The sequence below is a fragment of the Cygnus atratus genome, chromosome 7, assembly GCF_013377495.2.
Source record: "Cygnus atratus isolate AKBS03 ecotype Queensland, Australia chromosome 7, CAtr_DNAZoo_HiC_assembly, whole genome shotgun sequence".
Classification (NCBI taxonomy): domain Eukaryota; kingdom Metazoa; phylum Chordata; class Aves; order Anseriformes; family Anatidae; genus Cygnus; species Cygnus atratus.
Genome location: NC_066368.1, coordinates 22,004,931 through 22,026,834, shown reverse-complemented (window position 1 = coordinate 22,026,834; position 21,904 = coordinate 22,004,931). Strand labels below are relative to the sequence as shown.

The 21,904-nt window shown below is 44.0% G+C and overlaps 1 protein-coding gene across 15 annotated transcripts in view; it reads right to left on the bottom strand.

Moving 5' to 3' along the window:
• Window positions 1–21,904, bottom strand: part of SGMS1 (sphingomyelin synthase 1) — an 87,342-nt gene that overhangs the window by 33,607 nt on the left and 31,831 nt on the right. The window contains exons 1-2 of one of the 15 annotated variants that reach the window (XM_035565901.2): window positions 18,756–18,920; window positions 17,287–17,385 (exon numbers count right to left, since the gene is read on the bottom strand). The exons of 13 other annotated variants lie outside the window; for them this stretch is intronic. The gene's annotated coding sequence lies outside the window, so the exon portion shown is untranslated. Of the gene's footprint in view, window positions 1–17,286; window positions 17,386–18,755; window positions 18,926–21,904 lie in introns of those variants that run through there. One more of the 15 variants, XM_035566080.2, reaches the window with a different exon arrangement.

Sequence of the window (21,904 nt, the reverse complement as noted above, 5' to 3'; positions counted from 1 at the left end):
TGAGGAAAGCCCTTCCTTGGCCCGAGAGCTTAAATCTGCCCAAGTCTTAAAAGCAAAAAGTCAGAGTAAGATTATATTGAGTCACCTTCTTCCTTGCCCATCGGTAAAGAAAATACACACTAATAGATGAAATCCAGCACCAAAGGTGGGAAGCCTAGTGCAAGTGAAAAAACCTACCCATTCACACCACTGAGCTGACTTAGACCGAGTCCCAAGCACCACAAGACAAATGAAGGAAAACAGTGATGTGGGATGAGCATTCTGATGACCACCACACAACTTGAAATACAAGAAACCTGCAAGTTTACAGAGGTGTGACATTCATCATCATGGAACTACCTCCAACTGAGCTGAAGGGAACAGAAAGCAGAGAGCTGTAATAATGCTTTTGTGCAAAAAGAGGAAAGGAAGACTGAGTAGCCTAACTCAGACATAAGAAGAGAAACAAAAACAAAACCTAAAAGCAACTGAAAAAAATGAAGTAGTTTTACCTTCTCATGTCTCTGAAGGAAAGTAAGTCATAGAATAGGCAACAGTTTTTAAAGCAAAGCATTCCTCTCCCCTTAAATTGCTAAGCAGCACTCCTTCCAAAGCAGAGCTTTAATGAAGGAGCTACACTCTTGCCTTTTCAGGAAGCCTTTTACATGGCCTAGCATGATGGCACATTTCTTGCTGGCTATCTATGACTGATATCAGTGCAATGCAAAAGCTGGTGTGAGTTCAAAGACTGATCCCTTATTTCTAGGATCAGCACCTACCAAAGGTCACATTCAGATCACTACACTTGAACAATATGAATCCCTACATTCACCACACATACTCCACAGAGAAAGTATCCCAAAAACCTTTTAAGCATTTTTTTTTTCCCCCTCAAGTAATCTGATTCTGGTCACTGATGCAACATATCAGCAAAAACATGCCATATGACCATTTAAAAAAAAAAACAGCTGTTTGCTTCAAAACACTTTAAAACAGTGCATTCAACAATAACTCGAGGATGCACTTTTAAATGATTTGGAATATATAGCCCATTCACTTTAAGGCAAAGCTTTTCGCTTTTAACTACTGTGTGACTACATGCTTATTTGAAAGGAAGTATCCACTACTGCACTGAATTCCTGTTTGCTATGAGAACTGAATCCCCCCCTTCACTTAGCATTTAGTATCACGATATGCTGAACAACCTACGCCACTTTAAAATTGGTGCTTATTACTCTGCTTCAACACTTTCACCTTCAAATCAAGTGACCTAGTTTATAGTAAACTTACTGTGCAATCTGTAACACAGATCTCTCCAGAATTGCTGTGAATGCAACAGATCTTGTGTCCTCAACCTTATTACTTCTTCTAGCTCCAAGCTGTTTTTTAAACCACTTTTCCTACACTGAAATGCCTTTGTAAAGAAAATATGAAGTTGAGGATGTCGGTAAGTTTTTAACAGCTTTGACAGATGATCTTTCAGCGCATTTGTTTTATGACCCAGAAATGAAGCACTTTTTATTAATAATGTCAAATCCTCATCTCTAGAAGAAATCTGTTCTGGCCATCACTTATTCACCCTTCTGAGGGCTTTCAACCAGTGGATGTGTATATTTGTTTGATATAATGTGATCTTAAACAGACCTGTAGCAAAAAAAAAAAAAAAAAAAAAAGTGTAGCAGACCAAAAAAAATCTCAACTCAGTAGTAAAGATGGTATAGAGGAAAACCCAAGACTACTTCCTCTGTATTAAAGCATTAACAGCCATTACATCTTCTGTGTGCAAGGCAGCTGGGTGGACATTTGCTTTTGAAACTGAAGAAATCTCATTAAATTTACCTTAATGGGGTTCTGATATACACTAGAAGCATTAATAAATGCTTAATAGAATTTTAAGTCAACTTTTTAAACTAACTTCCAGAAATACTGGGTTAAGCATTTAGGTGTATCAGACACAAAGGGTGTTTCTGGAATTCTGTGAAAACCTCATCAGCTCCAGCAATTGAGTTTCCAGAGAGGAACACTGTGTCATTCGTGTGACTCACAGAGCAATGTCCGGAGGAAAACATGTTTCTGTTTCTTTTTTTTTTTTTTTTTTAAACAAAAAAAACCTCAACCTGCTTTTAGGCCAAACCATGATACCCAAACAAGAAATCTTTCCTCCAACAAAGGAGCTAATTTCAGCTTCCCTGAACACGTGTGCAAGAGCAAAGGTTTATTTTAAATCACTAGCAAAAACGATGATTACACACAGCCTGCCAGCAAACCAGAGTCATCTGAAAACTCAGCTGAAAGCTTCCCCTGCTGCTCCTCTTTCAGAAGTGAATTAGGAAATATGTCACGCTTTTGTATTTTAACACGTGACTGTACTTTGACCCTACGCCAGTTTTGCAACCTCCTGATGCTGTGGCTGGCTGATCTGTTCCGGGCAGCTCCCAGCTCACCCCCCCGCATCCAACCCTGCACAGAGTCATGGGACTCCAACGAATTGCGACAGCTCCGAGAGATCACAATTGCCCCAGCACCCTGTGTGCTCCCTGTGCCAGCCAGCTGTAAAAAGGTTTGCAGAAACACCAACAGGATCTGCATGATCCCGGAGGAGGTCCTCCAGGAGATGAGACCTTTCACTGCAGATAGAGCGAGCACGTTGGCCCAGCTGTGCAAACAGCATGGATCTCACTCGAGCCTCATCTAACTGGAAGCATCTTTGTGGACATGCTCGTCCCATGTGAAATGCCACAGTCACATGTTAGACCGCCAGTGAAACACCTTCATTTTCTGAGGTGGCTCTGCCATTAGGCACTGGAATGGTGAGGTGGAGTGCAACTCCCAGTTCTGCTTCGGAAGGCGAGCCAAGCAAGCCAAGGTGTGCTCCTGCTATTCGCTTTCACATCAGAGATGCACGAAGAGGCACCTGGCTCAACGCAAGCGTTCAATACCAACACTGTTGTGTTGTAACTTTCAACACAAGTTTCAGTAAACTGAAACTTCCAGTAAAGTGACACAGGACAAGCTGCTCTTTTCAAACTCCCCACTGCAACCAGCAGGGCATTTTTCACATGGCAGGCAGTTTTCCACACGTGGCTCTGTCCCACATCCGGCTGCAGTGCTCCCAGCCTATACAGCGCCACTCCTTTTCCCTATCCACTTACTCTTTTCTTCTGAGAAGTATCACTATCCAGGTGTGTCCAAATCCTTTGGCTAAGGAAGTCATCACCTAAGAACATTAAGTTGGTTGTAGCTCTTCTAAAACCAAAATTTCAACCCAAGGGCCTATGTTTTTAGGCACGCCAAATTTTGTGTGCCTAAACCAAAAGAGCATTTCCTCACCAAATACTGTTACAGGACACAGATCTTTCCACAAAGCGTTCATTCTTTTGTTATTTACCCCACATCTTGCTACAACTGTGCTGGTTTTGTACACCAGTAGTCTGACAGATAGCAGGTGCTCTGACTTCTTCAAAGCTTTGGACAGAGCAAGTATATACTGCTTGCCTGCTTAGAAACATGGCATGTAACAATGGATGTCAGCTGCTGCTCCCATCCAAGGGAGCAATAAAGAACCTTTCAGAAAAACACCCCCACTGATCTGAAGCAAGGCTGGCTGAATATAGCAAGTCACTAATTTATTATGCATAAACAGAGCCAACGTGTCCATACTTGGGCTTATGCAGAGCATCGCGAGGCAAATGATTTTCCTTTCAGAAAATAAAGGAGTTCATACTGAAAGGACATTTCATTAATGCACAGAACCGCCAGATTGTCAGCCTGCCCAGCAATCCCTTTTTTAAAGTGGTAAGATTTGAAACAGTACTAATGCTGATCTCCATGCAAAGAAGGAGCAGAGAAGTGAGAGACGAATATTTCATTTCTTCCCATTTCTTCTATTCTTCAGCAGCAGAACTGCACCTTTCTGCAAATACCAACTTCATGCTCTGCAGATGCTATCTCTTGCCATTGAGAGGAGTTTCTTATTAACCTAGAAAACCCAAATGGACTTTCCAGTGCCAATGAAATTTGCATCTTAAAACAAAACAAAACAAAAAAGGCAAGAGTTAATGTGTGACTGCATTTTGTGCCAGAGGTCAATGACAGGGCTTCTGGGTGTGGAAAGGGCTTTTTTTCCTGTCAAAGATAAACCAGCTCAGTCTCACATCCTGAGTATTGTTTGCATACCGTAAGAGCCGCTCTGAACACAAACCAGAGAGAAATCCAACTCCTTGCCCTGCAATGTATTTTTGAGGCACATCACTGGGGTGGTTGAACTCTCCCAAACACATAACCTGCACCTGCTGTTTACGCAACAAGCATCTTCTCTCTCATGCCCGAGCAGCAGAACGTGAAGGCCACATACCCCACTCAAAGACTCTGAAGATGACACAGCCAGATGCCTCCAGCGTAGCCAAAAGTAAACATTCACAGGTTAAACTGCACTGACTCAGACATACCCACCTATCCAATGACTTATTAATAAGCATGAGGTGGATTAATACTGCAAAGCAGGACTTCAGTTATCCACTTCCTCCATCCCAAACGTAAAGGGAATAACACAACAGAAACAACAAGGAGCTGTAACGCGGCACATTGTTACATGCCCAATATTCTGTGTCGTGCAGCAGGCATTAGCAGAGCTTCACAGACGGGCAAGCTGTGTGATGGCATCTCCCTAGGCATGGCCTCTTCACACAGCTTCCCCCCAGCACGCTGCAAGTGCCAAAAGCTTACCTGGGTTCGAAGGATGATCAGATGAATGCAGATCAATAAAGACAAAAATACAATGCCCAGCAAGCCTGAGTCATTAATCGCAGAAAGTTGGAAGAGCTTATTAGAGAGGTGTGTTTCTGTCCCTTTATGCTCCTCCCCAGAAAGGGCTAACACAGCAATGCTGCCACAGGCACGACACAAACTGTTTCTGGCTTAACTCAAAACCCAGCTGTACTTACACCTCTGCCAATGGCCAAAGTGAGATAAAGGTGTTCCGAGTTCCTATTTTTGCACGCTGGCCTGCTATATCTTGCTTTTATAGCCTTGACTGCTGTGATGCATACGAGAAACACAAAAGGACAAAGACTTGCTGCTTAGCACGAACTTTGTGCTCCTGACACTGGAAACTTCGCTGTCCTACAAGGAAAGCGTAGGGTACTTCCTGCAGGAAGCATTACCTGTGCTGCAGAAGCAAAGGGTACAATCACGGGGTACAAAACATGGCAAGGTACAAACATGGAAAATATTAGAGATTCTATTACATCAAAAATCATGAAACACCAGCCACACTATTTCAATCGAGCTGCTTAAAGCTGGTTAAAACTACTGCAAAGAGACTAATTAATACCACACTGATTCCTAAACTAACTAGCCTTGCCACCTGTGGTCGTTCCTGTTCAGAAGCATTCACAATAACCTCTTCTGAGGTCCCAGATTGGACCTTTATTTTATGCATGAGGTTTTCCCTCTGGTGAATGCATTTACAGACTGGGAAGCCATTTGCTCTTGTCCAATTTCCTTGCATAAGAAGTACAAGCATCAGTTCTGCAGAAACATTGCTATGTGGTTCTTCCACCAAGACCACTGAAATTCTGCTTCACTGATACACCCCCTGCCTCCCAGGTCAGTACTTCCCAGGATCTTGATTCATGATAATTCTTATCTGCTTTGCTACAAGCACCAGAATTTCTCTGACTGCAATGCTGAGTGCTAACCTGAACAGGGCCCTGAAGGAACTTCATCCTGCTTCCACCAAAGCCAAGTCTCAGCAGCTTTGAACACAAAGGAGATTGTGCACAGCATGCAGAAAGAGGAGCCTGTATTTTTTTTTTGGCTCATTTTGAGTTCTGCTTAAGTGCAGCATCGATTTCTAAATCTCAGGGAGCTAGGTACTTGAGCATGATTAATGTGCATAGGTTTGATTTGCAAGTAGCAGATTTCGTTTCATCTCACTTTCTATTAGCATGGTTAGCTATAATGGCCAAGAATAGCTCTACAGCCTGTATATAGCCTTACTTGACAAACTACTAGCATTTTCTCAATCTTAAAAAACACCCAAAACCCATAAATATACTAAGCTATATACACAGAGCAGCTATTGCTAAATCAAGCCATGGTCAAATACCTTTCCCCTTGCATGCATGAAATACATTCTGGATGGCATTTGTGCTTTTTTTTCTTTTTTTTTGACACCAATCAGAACGGAAAGACTACACTCACATTTTTCAAACATTTACCAGATCTTTTCTATGCCACACAACAAACCATCATGCCATTCTGAACTCACTATTAATCCTGCAAGTCCCTGTATGATCAAAATGGAAACGAGGAGAATCATTCTTCTTGACACCCTGTGGCCTCTCAAGTATTCCCCAGTGAAATCCAGAAAGACTGGATAACTGGATCAAGCTGATCCTGCCCAACTGGGTGAGGTAGATGTAAACAAACTGGACCCCACCACCCTTCCCGTGCTCTTGGAAACTCAATTCACAGGAAATGCCCATTTATTTTTAAAGTTCTTAACTGCTCCCAAAGGATGACGCTACTTGAATATTAACAAGCTGCATGCTGTGATTTCCTAGAGTAAAAAGAGATTATTTTTTCCCCTTCCACACTAGAGAGGCCTAATCCAAAACAGTATTTCTGCAGACCTTCTACTGACAGTTAAACACTGTGTTTCATAAAAATCACAGTCAAAGGTTTCACCCCTACAACTATAGCTCACAAAAAGTAATTCTATAATGAGCTGAAAATATCTAATACAGAAGGGTAAAGGTACATATCTGAGCTTTCTGAAGAGGTGGACTTGCTTTCTTGCCCTGTTTATTTATGTAGCAGTAGTACAGTTGCTACGTGGTCTGCTTTTCCGCAAAACTGCGATGCTTAGACACACCCAGCTCCACACCCTGTTACTCTGTCTTCTACAGCTCACAAGCAGCAAAAGGTAGCAAATGCCATTTAAAACACCAGTAAACGCATACCTAAACCAAAAGCAAGCTGTGGGATTTCGCAAACTATCTTAGGAGCGCAAGTAGAGACTACTCAATCTATATTTTTATAGTTTTCATAAAAATGGAACAGTCTTAGGAAGTTCTGCATTGTTTAGAATACCAACAAGGAGTTAAAATTCAGTTTTACTGTAATGAAATCACTTCCCTGGTACAATAACGGTTTTTGGAGGGGGAAAACAAAAAGCCTCCCTGCCTCCCCCTTGCCCCCCATACAAATTACAGCAAGTTTAAGTTTGCTGCTGCAGCCCTCACATATACGGGAGAGGGGACAGGCAATCCCTGAGCAATGACGACTTTACATCCAAATGTGAGATGAGAAAGTTTTGCTGGATTATCAAAGAATCCCCGTCCCCAAACCAAAAGGCTTTAATCAACTTTAAAGCACAGATCCTTTCTAAAACAGTGTGATCATGTTTAATGATAACCTCCCCCCCTCAAATAAATAAATAAATAAATAAAAAGATTGAAGTTAACAGTTCTGTAGGGCGTTTGTTACCAGTTTAGCTAAACTGCAAAACCTTCACAAGCTTACTGTCCTTCCAAGGTGGTGATAATTTGCCACTCATCAGGTCCTCCCTTCTTGTTAAGAGGAGAAAAAGGAACACTTTAGCTTGCATGTTTGGTTTTGGTTTGGCTCAGATGCAGAGGTTTCTTCCAAAGCAAACACTCTGCAACGTCACAGGGCACATATATAAATATATGCATGCGCACATACCCACCAGAGGAGAAGAAATACAGCCCTCATGTAGACGTTCAGTTACGTTAGGAAAGATGTAAGGAGGGGAGAATACAAGACAGAAATAAAGCCCTTATTTTTCTACAGCTACATGCACGGTGCTGACTTAGACACAAGCCAGGCTGAATGCTCCAAGATAAATATTGCATCCATCCAATAGTGGGGGCACTGTCATATATTCCTGCCTTTTGTGCGAAGACGTGCTATTTCTGCTTGGGACAAACTGCCACCTTGGTAGTTTACAAACATTTTCGCATGTCCAAATCAAACTTCAGGAAAGCCAGCCTCACCTGAGACACTTGAAGGTGTGTGAGCAGATAAGGAAGCATCTGCAGGGCGTTACGGGGAGAGCTCTCACACCGTTCCTGGAAGCTCCGCACACTTGGGTACTGCTCTGAAGCGCCCAGACACTACTGCAGACAGCACAGGGAGGTCAGCCAGCACTTCCATAAATCCGATCTCTGAGACCATGGAGACATGGTGGGGTAGTTACCATGACTGGATGAACATCTGGATGCATAGAGGTTGTTTAGGAAGAGCAAGACAGAAGCTCTTGAGGGGACTTTCACCAGCACAGTATCTGCTGGAGGAACAACACAGCAGGGCACAAGCAATTGAGGAGGTTTCTGTGTGCACTGGTGACAAATTCCTAACACAGGTAGATCAGGGAGCCAACAAGGAGAGGTGCTCTGTGGGACCTCATGCTTGCTTTCAGGAGAACAGACTTTGGCATCTTCAGGGATCTGCTTCAAAGTATCCCAGGGGGTACAACCTTGGAGAGAAGAGGGTCCAGAAGAGCTGGTTGATATTAAGGAATTACCTCCTCCAAGATGAAGAATGATCCATCCCAACACACAGGAAATCAAGCAGAGGTGGCATGGAGGAGCATGGAGCTCCTGACCAAACTCAAGTGCAAATGAAATGTGGCAGCAGGGGCAGGTGACACACGAGGAATCTGGGAACACTGTCCAATCATGCATGACTGGAGTGAAGTGAGCCAAAGACCATCTGCAGTTGAACCTGGCAAAGAATGTGAAGAGGGACTGGTAATACCGACCTTGAGGAATCTCATGCCCAAGAGACCCCAGGGGAAGTCCAGTGCAAGGAAGACAAACCCCTGGTGGTCAAAGATCAGATTAGGGAACAATTAAACTGGACATATACAAGCCCATATGACCAGTCTGTATGCACCCACATCCACAGACAAAATAATGAAGTATTGAGTAATGGTAAGCAGACTGAAAACTCGCTCAGAGGGTGATGATCAGAAGCACAAAGACCAGATGGAGGCCAGTCACTAGTGGTCTACCCAGGGATTGATACGAGAGCTAATACTGTTTACCTCTTCAGCAATGACCTGAAAGATGGGCAAACTTTATCCCCAGCAAGTTTACAGATGACAAAACCGGGATGAGTGGCCAATATACCAGATGGTCATAGTGCCATTTGGATGTACCTTGACAGTCTGCAGCAAAGGGCAGGGAGGAACCTAATGAAGTTCAAATGAATGAAAAAGTCTTTCACCTGGGGAAGGGTAACTCCATGCACCAATACATGCTGGGGTCGACGGACTGCATAGAATTACCAGAGCATGCCCAGCAAGTGGCCGTAACGATGACCAAAGGACTGGGCTCTCTCCGCTATGGGGAGAGGCTGAGAAAGCTGGGACTGTTCAGCCTGCAGAAGACTCGGGAAGAGACAGGAGAAAACTAACAAGCTGTATCGCATCCTTGCAGTTGAGATTCAGCTTCTCAGTGGCTCACCTTTACAACCGTTTGGCTCAAACTCTGCTTTCTCAACACATCTTTTCTTCCCCCAGGTGGCACAGGGGTCAGAGACTGGGAACATTAACAGACCGGTCAGAAGTTTCATCAGGCTGCTAGGTATCATCAGGCTGCTTGGTATCATTTATCAGCTTAAAGCTCTCTTAGAGCCTCCATCTCCCTCAAGCTTTGCCTGGCTTCGTTGTTTATCATTTGTTCGGTTTTTGGGGTGGTGGTGGTGTTTGGTTTGAATTGTTGGCTGTGGGTTTTTTGGGGGTTTTGTTCTTTTTGAACATCACCTTTTGGTGAATGCCCTTCCTCACCCACAGCTTAAAAAACCCTCAACCTTACAAGCATTGCCTCTACAAGATGAAGGATAATTCATTTCTTTCATAAGAAAGCAAGAAGAATCAGACATGGATACCCTCTAGGTTGACTAGCTAAAACCTTTATTGACTTGACAGACATTTACTTCCTGCTGGTATAAGATAACAGAAGTGCTAAATATTTCGGTTTTAAAGCCAAATGATAAATTAAAAATGGAATTTCTTTAAATCCCCAATATTCCCTGTTCTCACAACTGGAAGTGGTCTGCCAAAAAAAACGATCAGTGAGGAGTACAAAGCTGATCCTATCCACTAAGATTTCATCCTAAAGGGAAGCTCAGAAACATGGAATTCTCCACAGGGAATTCAGAATTTTATACAAAAGCTCAAGATAAAACATGTTTCTACCCAAATGTTAGCGCGTTTGTCTTGACTGGTTCTCAGTTTAGCACACCTCCTCCTCCTTTTCCTCTCTTTGCAAATAGAGAGAGTAGGCTGGGGGCTGAGCAGGAGAAGGAGAGAGCAATGAGCTCTACTGCGACAGCTGGCACATTTGTAGCCAGAACACTTCTGGTCTTTCCCTCCCAGCAGAAAAACAAAACAAAACAAACCTCAGCAACATTTTTACAGCGACTGGCTGCATATGTTTGTTCACAGGTATTTAAAGGCCATTCACAGTCCAGGTTTCTTGCCACAGGTACTTTCGAACATTAGCTGAAATGCACAGAGAGGCCCAGGCTGTAAGGGGCTTGGGAAGGGGGTGGAAGGGGTGCTGGCCAGTCCAACCCCTGCTCCAAGCTGTGGCTGGCTCTGAAGCCAGATGAAAGGTACATTTCATGGTAGGGTTCATCAGTGAGTAATACCACATTTCACACTGGAGCTAGGGAATGTTTTTAGAGACTATCCATTTGTAGCTGCCAAGCTAGATTTTAGTATAATGCATTAGATGAACACAGAGCCAGCCCTGAACCTACATAAATTTATTGCACCGATTTCTGGGTGTTAACAAGGGCTCAGATTCTCAGTTCACCACAAAGTTTTGTGTTCAGAAATCCCACAGCTGTAAACATGAAAATGAGACCAGCATCTTGAAACATCAAAACAATTCATCCTACTGAGGCCAAGGAGTTGGTTTCTTTACAATTGTAGCACTCCCTGCACACAGGAAACCCCATTTACATGGTACTTTTCTCTTGGGCAGTATAAGCCACCATTTCATACTGAATTAAAACCAATAAAGCAGAGCGAACTAAACACAAAGGTGACTACAGAATTCTCTCCAGACTTGCAAGGAGAAAGAGAAGATACTAATTACAGCCCAACTCATCTCCTCACTGCCCCAAAAGCATCAGCAATGAAGTCTCAATAATGCGCATTGTCACTGGTGTTTAAATCAGGGGTTTGGGTTCTCACGAACCTGGCCTGGCAGCACCCTCGAGACGAGGAGAGCAGCTTCAGGCGCCAGCCTGCAGGATGCCTCTTACCTGTACCTCCTGACTGGCTCCAGTTCTACTGCAAAGATTTGAACACAGGTTGTCCTCCACAACCAAACTGCTCTCAGGTACTCTCGGTCAGTTAGTCCGCTGCTTAATGTCACCATTAGCAGTCACCACCACTAGGAAGCCGCCCAATTTAGGTTCAGGCAAGGGAAAGAAGTGTCAGAGAGGAACTACTATTTATATGTAATACTGCCATGAGCTGCTTTCACAAACAGAAGCGTACTTTACTGCCTGCAGGCTGGTTAACACTGAGCCTCTGCATTTGTGTTTCACCTTTTTGACATGTTTGGCACTCTCTAGGTAAAGAGTAGCTAAGATTATTTCTTCGGAGTCCTGTGCAGCGGGTTTCAGATCTACTTAATGATTAAAGCAGACACGTGTGTCAGACCAGAAAGGTTTTGTGGTTTTATACACACTAAGCTGCTTGTAAAACCAGTGCCCTTCCACAGTAATAGAGCAGCTCCACTATGAGAGGGGCATTTGAGCCATGAGATGCCAGTAGATGTTCAGACACAGCCACTGCTCTGCAGAACAAACAGGGACACTGGGATGTCCAGCACACCGTTGTTTTGTTGGATCCACTCATCAGGGCAGCTTGTGCTGTTGCTGCTAGCAGAATAACCAGTATTTTGGTTAAGTCACAGGGTATCGTAAGTACTACAGAAGAAAAAAGCAAGAACAGATTCACACAGACACACCCATATAGGTACATGGTATCAGAAAGCTCAAGGGAAAAATATGTATCAGACAAGAGAGAGACTCTCTCCTGTCCCAAAGAAGCAGGTCTCTCTGACAACCGGGCTCCAGCCGAGGCAGCTGCAACCTGTCCCCTACACGTACTTTCTCAGTGGTTCAAGGTCAGAAACACCAGCCTTTTCATTATAGGCTCACACAACAGGAACCTCACCATAGTGACAAAAATAACCGCATTACTTTCTTCAATACACCTCGCGACAGGACGGCACAACTAAGACAGACATGGTAGCTCTTTCTCTTGGGTAAGAAAGGCTACAGGACTATCCACAATCAGTGATTTTATAAGCTCAAGATGATTTCAGCAGAAGAGACTTACATTATTTATGAATTGCTTGCAATACCAAGATTGGTATTGCAAAACCCTCTGTAATTGGTCACTAAAACCCTCTGTAAGTCAATGCACTGCTTAGCGTCTCTTGCTGCTAAAAGCACGATTATTTGTTAATGCAGCTGAGGAATCTATTTGCTACCCTACTAAGTAACAAAAAACCTCAGGTTTCTGCAGGCATTATGCATCTCAAATAAACGGGGGGAAAAAAAGAGCAAAAAGCTAACAAGATCTGTTTCACTCCCTGGTGCTAGGCTGAGAAGCTGTGCTCACAGTTTGACTTCAACATCCAAAAATGGACCACGGCCTTCCAGGGCTCTCAGTGCTAAACGAAAGCTGACCGCAGAGGTTCACTGGTAAAGGTTTATTACAGACTGCCATTCTAATTTTAACATCTGGACATTTTTAGGATCAATAAACAAAGTCTAAAACCCAAGAGACCAAATAATCCACATATGGATTCTCTCCTGCTTGTGCTATTTCAGAAAGTCATTCAGAGCTTCAGGGACTTTTATTTTTATTTTAAATCACTGTTTAACTTCTTGTTACTGGAAGCAGTAAATTACACCACAGTGTTGAGCAGACTGTGCAGGAAAGCAAGGCTGGCAGAAAGGAAGGAGACACAGATTCCCGCAGGAAATAACAGTTTCCAACAGAAATCCTTCACCACTATTATAAGGATCTCTGGCTGGAAGCACAGAGAAAAGAAAGCTGCAGATCTACCGGACAACAGATTTGTTCTTCACTTTCATTCCTACAGAGGTAATTCCTTAGGTACAACCCAGACACCCGGTGGTGTGTTTTGAGGCCAAGGGGAAAACAAAGAACCACCACCAACAAAAAATTGGCCTGTCCCTCAGTGACGCAGCTGCCTGCAAGGCTAAGCCTCACTTGCAGATAGCACTGTGCTGTTGCCAAAAGGCTTTCCCCAGCAATTCTGACCACATCAGCATCTACCTTTATTCCTTGGCCTGCTGTGTGATCCAAACAAACAAACAAAAAAACTCTGGCGCTCTTGGCTGTACCAAAGGCTACAGTTTTCACTTCTTCCACATTATCATCTCATCCTTGCTTTGGCTTCCCTCTCCACCCCTGCAAGCTTACCACAGAGAGGCTGACGGAGTCCCGTAAGAGGGATAACACACCTTTCTGTGCTTTCTGTAGTCAACACTCTTCACAGGAGCCAGATATGCTCCCTATTACAGTAGCTGCTCCTTGTTTTGTTCTACCTGCTACACAAACAGGCATTCCTGTTTATGTATAAACATATATACTTATATTCCTGTATAGAAGCTGAATTCCCCTATTGCAAATCTGCAGGGTATGCATGGAGACAAAGCAAGGGCAGATGATGCCTGTGCAGGGGCTCATCTTCCCCCTGACCTACAGCCCAGAAAGGGCGATGATCTCAGGGGGAATCATCTCTACCTGTCTGGCTCCAACAGAGTCCTCTCGTCATCTCACTACTCCAGAGGTGCCCGGCAGCCCTCTGCCCTTCCGACCCGGCTGCTCTGCACCATTCTCTCCCTGGCCATCTCCAGAGCTGACCCCTCTGCTCCAGGGTTTCCCTCTGTTATGCTATTTTCTAAGTGAGGGAGGAGACCATGATAATTCTCCGTGGTGAGGGGATGTTAGCACAGCCCGGGCAGAGCAGCTAGGGACCTCATTTCCTTAGCCATTTCCTATCTGTGCTGCTACAAGGTCTTGCCCTCCCCCTGTGTCAAAGCGCTGTAGTTTTGCTGCTGACGACCGTTTGGCTTGTTTGGAGGGTTCCTCCTCCTCCCCGCTCGTTTCTTTTAAGCCATAAGCCACTTGTTTCTTTTAAACCATAAACCGACATACCCATAGCTCCAAAAATAAAAATACAAAAGCTACCACAAAGACCTTTACAGCACAGCAAAAATTTAAGTATGTCATCAATGTAACAGCACTTTCCCACACAGTAATTCAAAACCTCAGCAGTACCAATGAAGTGCAGTAATAAAATCTTTAAAGGAGCCTAGGTCATGAGATACAATACCGGAGAAAAGTTACATATGTTTGTTGGAAAAAAAAAATTGCAGCCTGCTCACACCATTCCAGATGCAGTTCCCCACGTAAATGTAAGATCCCCATACCAATTCTGTTTGCTATATATCACACAGTCCTCCTTCCTCCAGCTCCAACTTCTCTAACTGCAGCTGCAATCTCCAGTTTCCTCAAGTGGGAAGCTAATTTCAGTGCTGCACTCCTGGAGCAGTGGCGTAGCAGTATTTTGCATATGATGATAGAGAGTAAACAGCATATTGTTAACCATTTCAAGACAGACCAAGCATCAGAGGTTCAGCATGTACAAGCAATCACTGCAGGCAGCTTCTGAAGCCTGGCTGATATACGTGAGCAGCAGGAAATACTGGAGGTGAAAGCACAGGCTTTTGGTGGGAAAAAGAACGACAAGCTGGACTGCAAGGTAGCTGATACACTTAAAATCTTATCTAGATGAAGATACCTTCTCTACCTATTAAATTCTCTTCTCTACCTATTAAATATTCTACATTTACTTAAACATTTTACTTAAACATTTAAATTATAAACCTCTGGTTACAAGGTAGCAGTCCTCAGACACTGAACCCATATCCACATAAATTGCTCATCTTCAAAGGCTGATATCCCTCTTGCCTTTGAACATATGTATGATTTTCTGTCCTGAGAAGCAAACTTCCTATTGTTTGTGTTAGAAATCTTTAGTCATGGACTTTAAACTCCCCGTCTTTCTCCGGACACTTACTTTTGCTTCCAGTACAGTCACCGGTTGCATACTCTTAATATTATTTGCATTACATCACTTTCCACATCATACTTGTGCTATGCTGCTCTTTATTGCTTCACTGCACTGGAAACTCAGTTTTTTTTCTTTAGCTCATTTCCTTCTCCCCTACTGCCAGGAAGGACAGGCTGGTTTGGGAAGGGCTCCTGAGCTCTCTTAATTTCCAAGAAGTGTTGGCAATTCAACACTATAATCCAAGTGACAGAACCAAAAAAAAAAAAAAAAAGCAGATGTAGGAGATGCTTTTGTTTTGCTAGATGTTTTTGCAGATGTGAGAGTTAGCTTGGTAGATATGCTCACACAAATCTGCTCTCAAAATAAAAAGTACATGCTTTCACCCTTGGAAAGGTATAGGTGTTTTTTTTGTTTGTTTTTTTTTTTTTTTACACTAAGTCAAAGCTACTTCAATTAATAGCTCAAAGAAAGGCCAAGTGCTTTTGCTGCCTAAGCAATTCATGCTTTAATCATCATCATCTATGCAGAAAATGCAAGGGAAAAAGTCAAGCGTGATTTAATAAACTCTCGCCGATTCCTGCTCTAAACAGACTTGCTTTTCTCCTGCAGTTACAGAGGAGGGATTTTTTCCCTGCCACTTTCGGGTGCCACAAGCCGCTCATTGTTCGGAATGAACCACGCAGCACTCCTGCTGCGAGTGCCCAGCTCCAGCGAGCGCGGGGCCGCACGGAGCTGCAAAGCCAGTGTGTGCCACCCAGCACCAAATACCTGGGCTGAGCCTACCCTGCACTGGCACCGCTACGAAGAGCCCACGCAGACCAGAGGGGCTGTGTAATACTTCCAGCTGTGCACGTGCCTGTACGTACGTTGTGTGTCAGATGACAGCTCAGCAGCCTGCCGAGAGCAACCATCATGCAGCCCGACCACCCCACGTCCAGGAAGCCAAAACTTGGTCAAAGCTACTTCTCTAAGCCTCCTTGCACAGAAGCGTCCTGGTCGCACTCGCCCTGTCAAGCGCAGCAAAGAAAAGGAGCACCGAAATGAGTCATCAGTACGCGCTGGTGCCTGCGCTCCCAAAACTTCTGCTCTGCCTCTCCGCCATGGGAACCGAAACGACCTCAACTCACCCCTAACTGCGGCCACAGCAAACACATCCCTGCCATGCAGCAAAGCTTTGCCACAGCTCCTCCAGCCTGTGCAAACCACCTAGCAGCAAGAACAGCCCTTTTGCCAGATCCAAGAGTTAAGCAGGGCTCTGAGAACTCTTCCATCCCCCAAAGCAAAAAAAATTGAATTTGCGGGAAAAAGTTCGGCCAGGTTTGTTTGGTTTTAGAGGGGTTTGTACTAAGGAAGCAGTTACAAAGAGTCCAGCAGAGTTTGGAAGCAGCACACACGATGGGTTCAAAGTCTCCCGTGCACTTCAAACACCACACGCTTTTAAATTAGGCGAGGAGCTACTGTTTTTGCAGCATTGGCTGACAAATGGTACTGCTGCTCTTTGGATACAATATAGTTAGCAGTAAATATTTAGGCATATAACAGAAAATAGGTTTAAGCAATACATTTTAAAAAACAAAAGCAGAATCCTAAATAATATCAACATATTCGAATGCAAAATCAAGAGCTTTTCTTCTAAGATATGTCAGATGTTGCTAATTAAAGATCAAGTCAGTAACCATATAAAACAGATAAAAAAGATGATGGAGTTTAAAAGAAAAAAAAAAAAGTCACCTAACAAGTTTCCAGCAGCAAAACCTGTGAACTGTAAGACTCGAATTGCAAATTTAGCTTTGGTGCATGTTTTACCTCTGAGCCCAACAGATGCTTGTAGGAGATATACTTGTGGTTTGCGAGTTTCTCACACAAGCTTCAACATCCTGAATGGCAAACGCACAGCCAAAGCCCCCAACAAAGCTTCATGCAGGTTGAGAAATTAGGCTGGTGAGCACCTAGTTTTCTGGGTTTGTTCGTTTTATTTTTTAAAGGCCAGTTGGGATTACCGTGGGCAAATCATTTTAGTGAGTAAAAACATCATATCTTTACCCTCACCTTTTTTGAGCAAAGCAAATCTTATCCCACAATCAGGTTATTCTGTCTGGTAGCAAAGCAAACGAGCTAAAAATGAAGGAAGAGAGAGAGTTACCATGGGATACCAAGATGCGTCACTTCTCTTGGCTCTCTTGCTGCCATGTGACGTCTCAGCCCTGAGTGAAGAACTCAGCAGATGGGATAGAAAAAAAAACTGTAGAAAGATCTTTAGATTATAGCAAAGTTTAGGCTTTTAAATCCAATTTCCTAACTGCTTATACCTATATTTATAAACAATATTTATAAATTAAACTATGAATCTATTGTCGCTGTGCAATCAACACATGCTTTCCTGTCAGTCACCTTTTACACTTTTTCAGTTCCTCATAGCAAATTCAGTCCAAGCACATTCAGAAATCCTGTTCTTACTGTCTTAAGAACTACCACTTGCTTTTTAGAGGAAGCAAAGCAGGTCAACAGCTTTCCACCTCACTCGAAAATACAGCGGAAGCCCCTTCATTGCAACAGACAAGAGCAATCAGAGAGCACCAGAGACAGAGAAGGGATCAGACGAGGGATAAATCACTACAAATCTGCTCTTGAGGTTGCCAAGCAGGTCACTGAATCCATGCCTTGGGATGAAGCCGGTTGTGAACTGAGACTCTCATCCAGCATGCTGGCCACAGCCTTCTCCAGTTTCAGGGCATCGCTGTTCAGGTCCGCACCGCTGCAAAGCTGCTGTTTGTGTGCCTGTAAGCTACATCCTTACCCGCACTTGGGTTTTCACCCCAGTCAGTCCAGCATAAATTTTTAAACATCTCCTTCTCAGAGTCTTTCCTCTCTACACAAAATGGTAAGTGGTTCACAGTTTATAGCTGCCAATTTCTTTCTAGCACATCAAATCCCCTCCGAAGGACTTTCTTCCACCTCCATTCTCCTTCTCCTCCCAGAGCCTCCAACACCCACACACCGTCGAGCCCCAGAATCTCTGAGAAATTTGGTTGTTTTACACAGTAGCTGAGCAAACAGACCCGGTAGTTCCGAGCAGTGTGCTGTGCAGGAAACCTTTCCCCTCCTCACCGCCCAGGTGACTTCAGTGGTGCAATCCCAGTTTCAGACATACCCAAACATTACGTCAGGCTGAAACCCAGGCCGGCAGGAACACACTGCAGCCTGCCTCCGACACATCAGGCTAACCTGCTCGTTCCCCCAGGCACCGGAGGCATGCTGCCATGCCAGCACCCAGCTACGGGCGCTCTGCTGTCAGCTCCGGATCGCAAAACTCTGGTCAAGCAATGCAGCAAATTATCCAAGGCAACTTCAGCTATAACATGATCTTAAATGCCAACTTCTGATCACCTGAATCATTTGCCTCTACATGCCTGTTTTTCATTAGCTTCCAAAAAATTCAAATCATGCAGAAGCCAAGAAATCCCACATTTAATCTGCTCCTCCAACTTGCAGCCCCAGCGTTAGCACAAATAGATAAGACATGGCATTTGAAAACAGAGAAGTAGTATTAATTACATACATACAAGACTAAATTTCATGCTTCTGCAGCAAGTTTAGCAAAGAAGACACTACCTTCCTCTACAACGTTGCTTCAGTAACCTTTCTCTCTGAGCCACGAGATGCCATCTTTAATAGATACAGCTAGATTTTATCCTATCTCCTTTTAACCTCTAATCTTCCAGCACCTGCAGCATCCTGCAGCAGGGAATACCCAAGCTTAACTGCGCACCACTGAAAAGAATGCATTACTCAAAGAAAAACTTTCCCTTGTTATAAGCTTGTTGCTTCCTCATTTTATTTGAGGCTGCTTTTTTTTGAATGGGGAGGGCCTGAGTACAGTCATGCTCTACTCATGCTTTTCATAACATTCCTCTTCTCACTTCCTCCGCTCACAACCATTTCTTCTCCAAGACGAAGAGCCAAAGTTTATGCAGCTCCTCTTATACAAAAGCTGCTCTGTGCCTTTGATTACCTTCATGATCCCTTGCCAAACTTTGCTCTTTTTTTGAGATGGCAGAGCAGCTGGCATTGAAGATGCAGGGAATCATGGATATACAAATACACTTATACATACATTTTAAATATATTTTATATTTAGCAGTAGCTTGTTGTTTTGTTCTCAAGAACATTCACTCCCTTCTTTGCCTTTCTGGTTATTGTACGGATCTCCAAATTAAATAAGAATAAAATTAAAGCCTTCCTCCATCCTTGTATTTATTATTTCCTGATACAATATCAGCAAAATGACCTCTATTGATGCACACAGGAAAAACCTCTGTTGTTTTTTTTGTGTTGTTGTTCTTGTTGTTTGTCTGTTTTTAGTTACCCTTAGGTACTTTGCAGCTTCACTAACCTCTCACCATATACCAGATTCTTCACCTCATCTAGGCTGGACGCATGCTTGCTTCCTCTCTTCACGTGGGAACAGCACACCCACTATGTTTTGTGCCATGGTAGGCACAGCATGCCAAGGGGCAGGGCTGTATCCCAAAACTCCTGCCAGGACATAGATTTTTTTTCCCCAGGGTTCAGTACCTGAAACTGCAAATTCCTCCCGACGCAGAATGTCAGTACAGATTTGCTTTGAAGCACTTATTTTCACTCAACCCCAAATCACCACAGAGAAGCAAACACTGGCTGAATAGAAATATTTTCCTTAAAACTAAACAATCAGCACAGAAACATTAAAAAAAAACTACTTAGGTGGACATTTCACCAACAAGCAGTGGGATTACAAGTGGCTAGAGAAAGAACTTCAGATGTAGTGTGACTTTTGCAGCAACAATGAACCTTGCACAAGCAAGCAGCAGCTGGATGCAGACAACAATCTGCATGAGTGTTGTCGCAAGTTCACTTAAGAAAAAAATTCTTAGTCTTTTCTTCTGCCTTGCAAGGCTGTGGAGTAAAAATAAAGCTCTTTCTTAGGCCAGTCTGCCTGGCACTCCTGTTGCACTGTTTGCAACAGTGTTTGGAATAGACAGGACTGATTTGGTTGCAGTGATAACAAGGCTTTCACTCACAAGTGAGCATCAAATGCCTCACTTCAGGAAAGAATGAGAGATTACATCAACAGGTCCAGGAACTTGCTCTGGGGACTCCACCTCCTGGTCTGGAATTTCAGGTTTCCGAAAGTCCTCCCTTGTAAAATTAAAATTATGGGAATGCGGTCTCTGAAAAGGCACTGCCTGGCCTAAGGCTGCCCCTCAGGAGAGTCTCGCCAGCGCTTACCTCCCCTCCCTCATTCTGGCTGTTGGATGCTCCCTTCCCTTCTCCACTGACCCACTCCCTTCTCCACCCCACATTCACAATGTACAGGGACAGCCGGCTACTGACCCCACATGTACTCCTGAACAGCTCAACAGCCAAAAACGTGGAAGATAGTGAAGCAATTTCTCTACAAATGAATATAACAGAGTTGAGATGCATGGCGGGACTTCGAAAACACATAACTAAAATACCTGGGGACAGCACTATGAGAGACAGGACCAAGATTCCCATTTGGTGGATGCGTGGCTTTCAGTGGCTAGCCATGCTGACTGCTTCCAGTGCGTGCTTTTCATCGGGGTCCAATCAGCTCAAGCAAGGGTAAGGGACAGGGATGGAGCAATGAGACAGTTTGCCAAGCTCTGCACTCCTCCTCGAGGCTCTCCCGTATCCTGAATTACTGTGCACTCTTTCTGTGCAAGCTTTACAACTCGACTCACATTTTCATCTCAGCCTCTGTGCCTGCCTGCTGCCACTGCAGACTCAAAAAGATGACTGAGAATCCAGCAGTTCTTCTGCGCTTGGTTGCTCCCTACAGTGGGAGAGAAATTTGCAGAAAGTTGGCCTCACCTCTCCCTCCCAGTTACTCCATCAAGATAAGGAAAGCAGATGACCCAGAACTCCATAAGAGAAAAAGCCTGTGAAAAGAGATTTTCTGGCTGCTTCTTGGGTTTGTAACAATTCAACAGCCACCAGAAAGCACTCCAGCTAACATCAGTGTCTTGTTTCAGCGTATGCTGTCTTGCAGACCCTCCTTATGAACAGCTAAATGCAACCCTCCGCCCCCAGAATCCCATCTCTGAACAGCAAGGAGCAAAGCACGAGCAGGGCACACACAGGGTTACTGTGCCTTCAATCTTTGATCAAACACAGATGAAGATGAATGCCATTATGCCAGAAATTGCCAAAAAGCAGCTGCCTTCTTCCCTTGCCTTCCCTTAAGCCCTCCTGACAGTTCTGTCCAGACCAGAAGTGGCACTTCACACTGTGCTGGGAGGGAGGACGAGGTACTTCTCATCAAACGTTGCTTTAGGACAAGAATGCACCATGCCAGACTGATACACCACACACAAGCTATACTGTATGTATTTAAAGACTGCAAGTATCAAGGCTGCATTCATTTTTATGTCCAACTGATGAAGAGAAGGATAACACCAGTTTGACAGCTCTCAAAGCAGCTGCTGCCTTTTAGCTCTAGAACAAGTTTTCCAGCAGTATCCTATTTTCACAAGACAATCAACACCAAAGCTCTTGAATTAACAAATTGTAACAGGAACCCCAATGACCTGCATTCAGTATCCCTTGAAGTTTAAGGGCTGTAGTTTTGATCTGTGTCTGGAACGCAGTTAACAACGCCCGTAGCATAGGAAAGAGGCTCCGATTAAAGCCTCCTAACTAAGCCACTTCTTGACAAGTGAAGAAACGCAAACGACAACTCATCTGCGGTTACCCCCTTA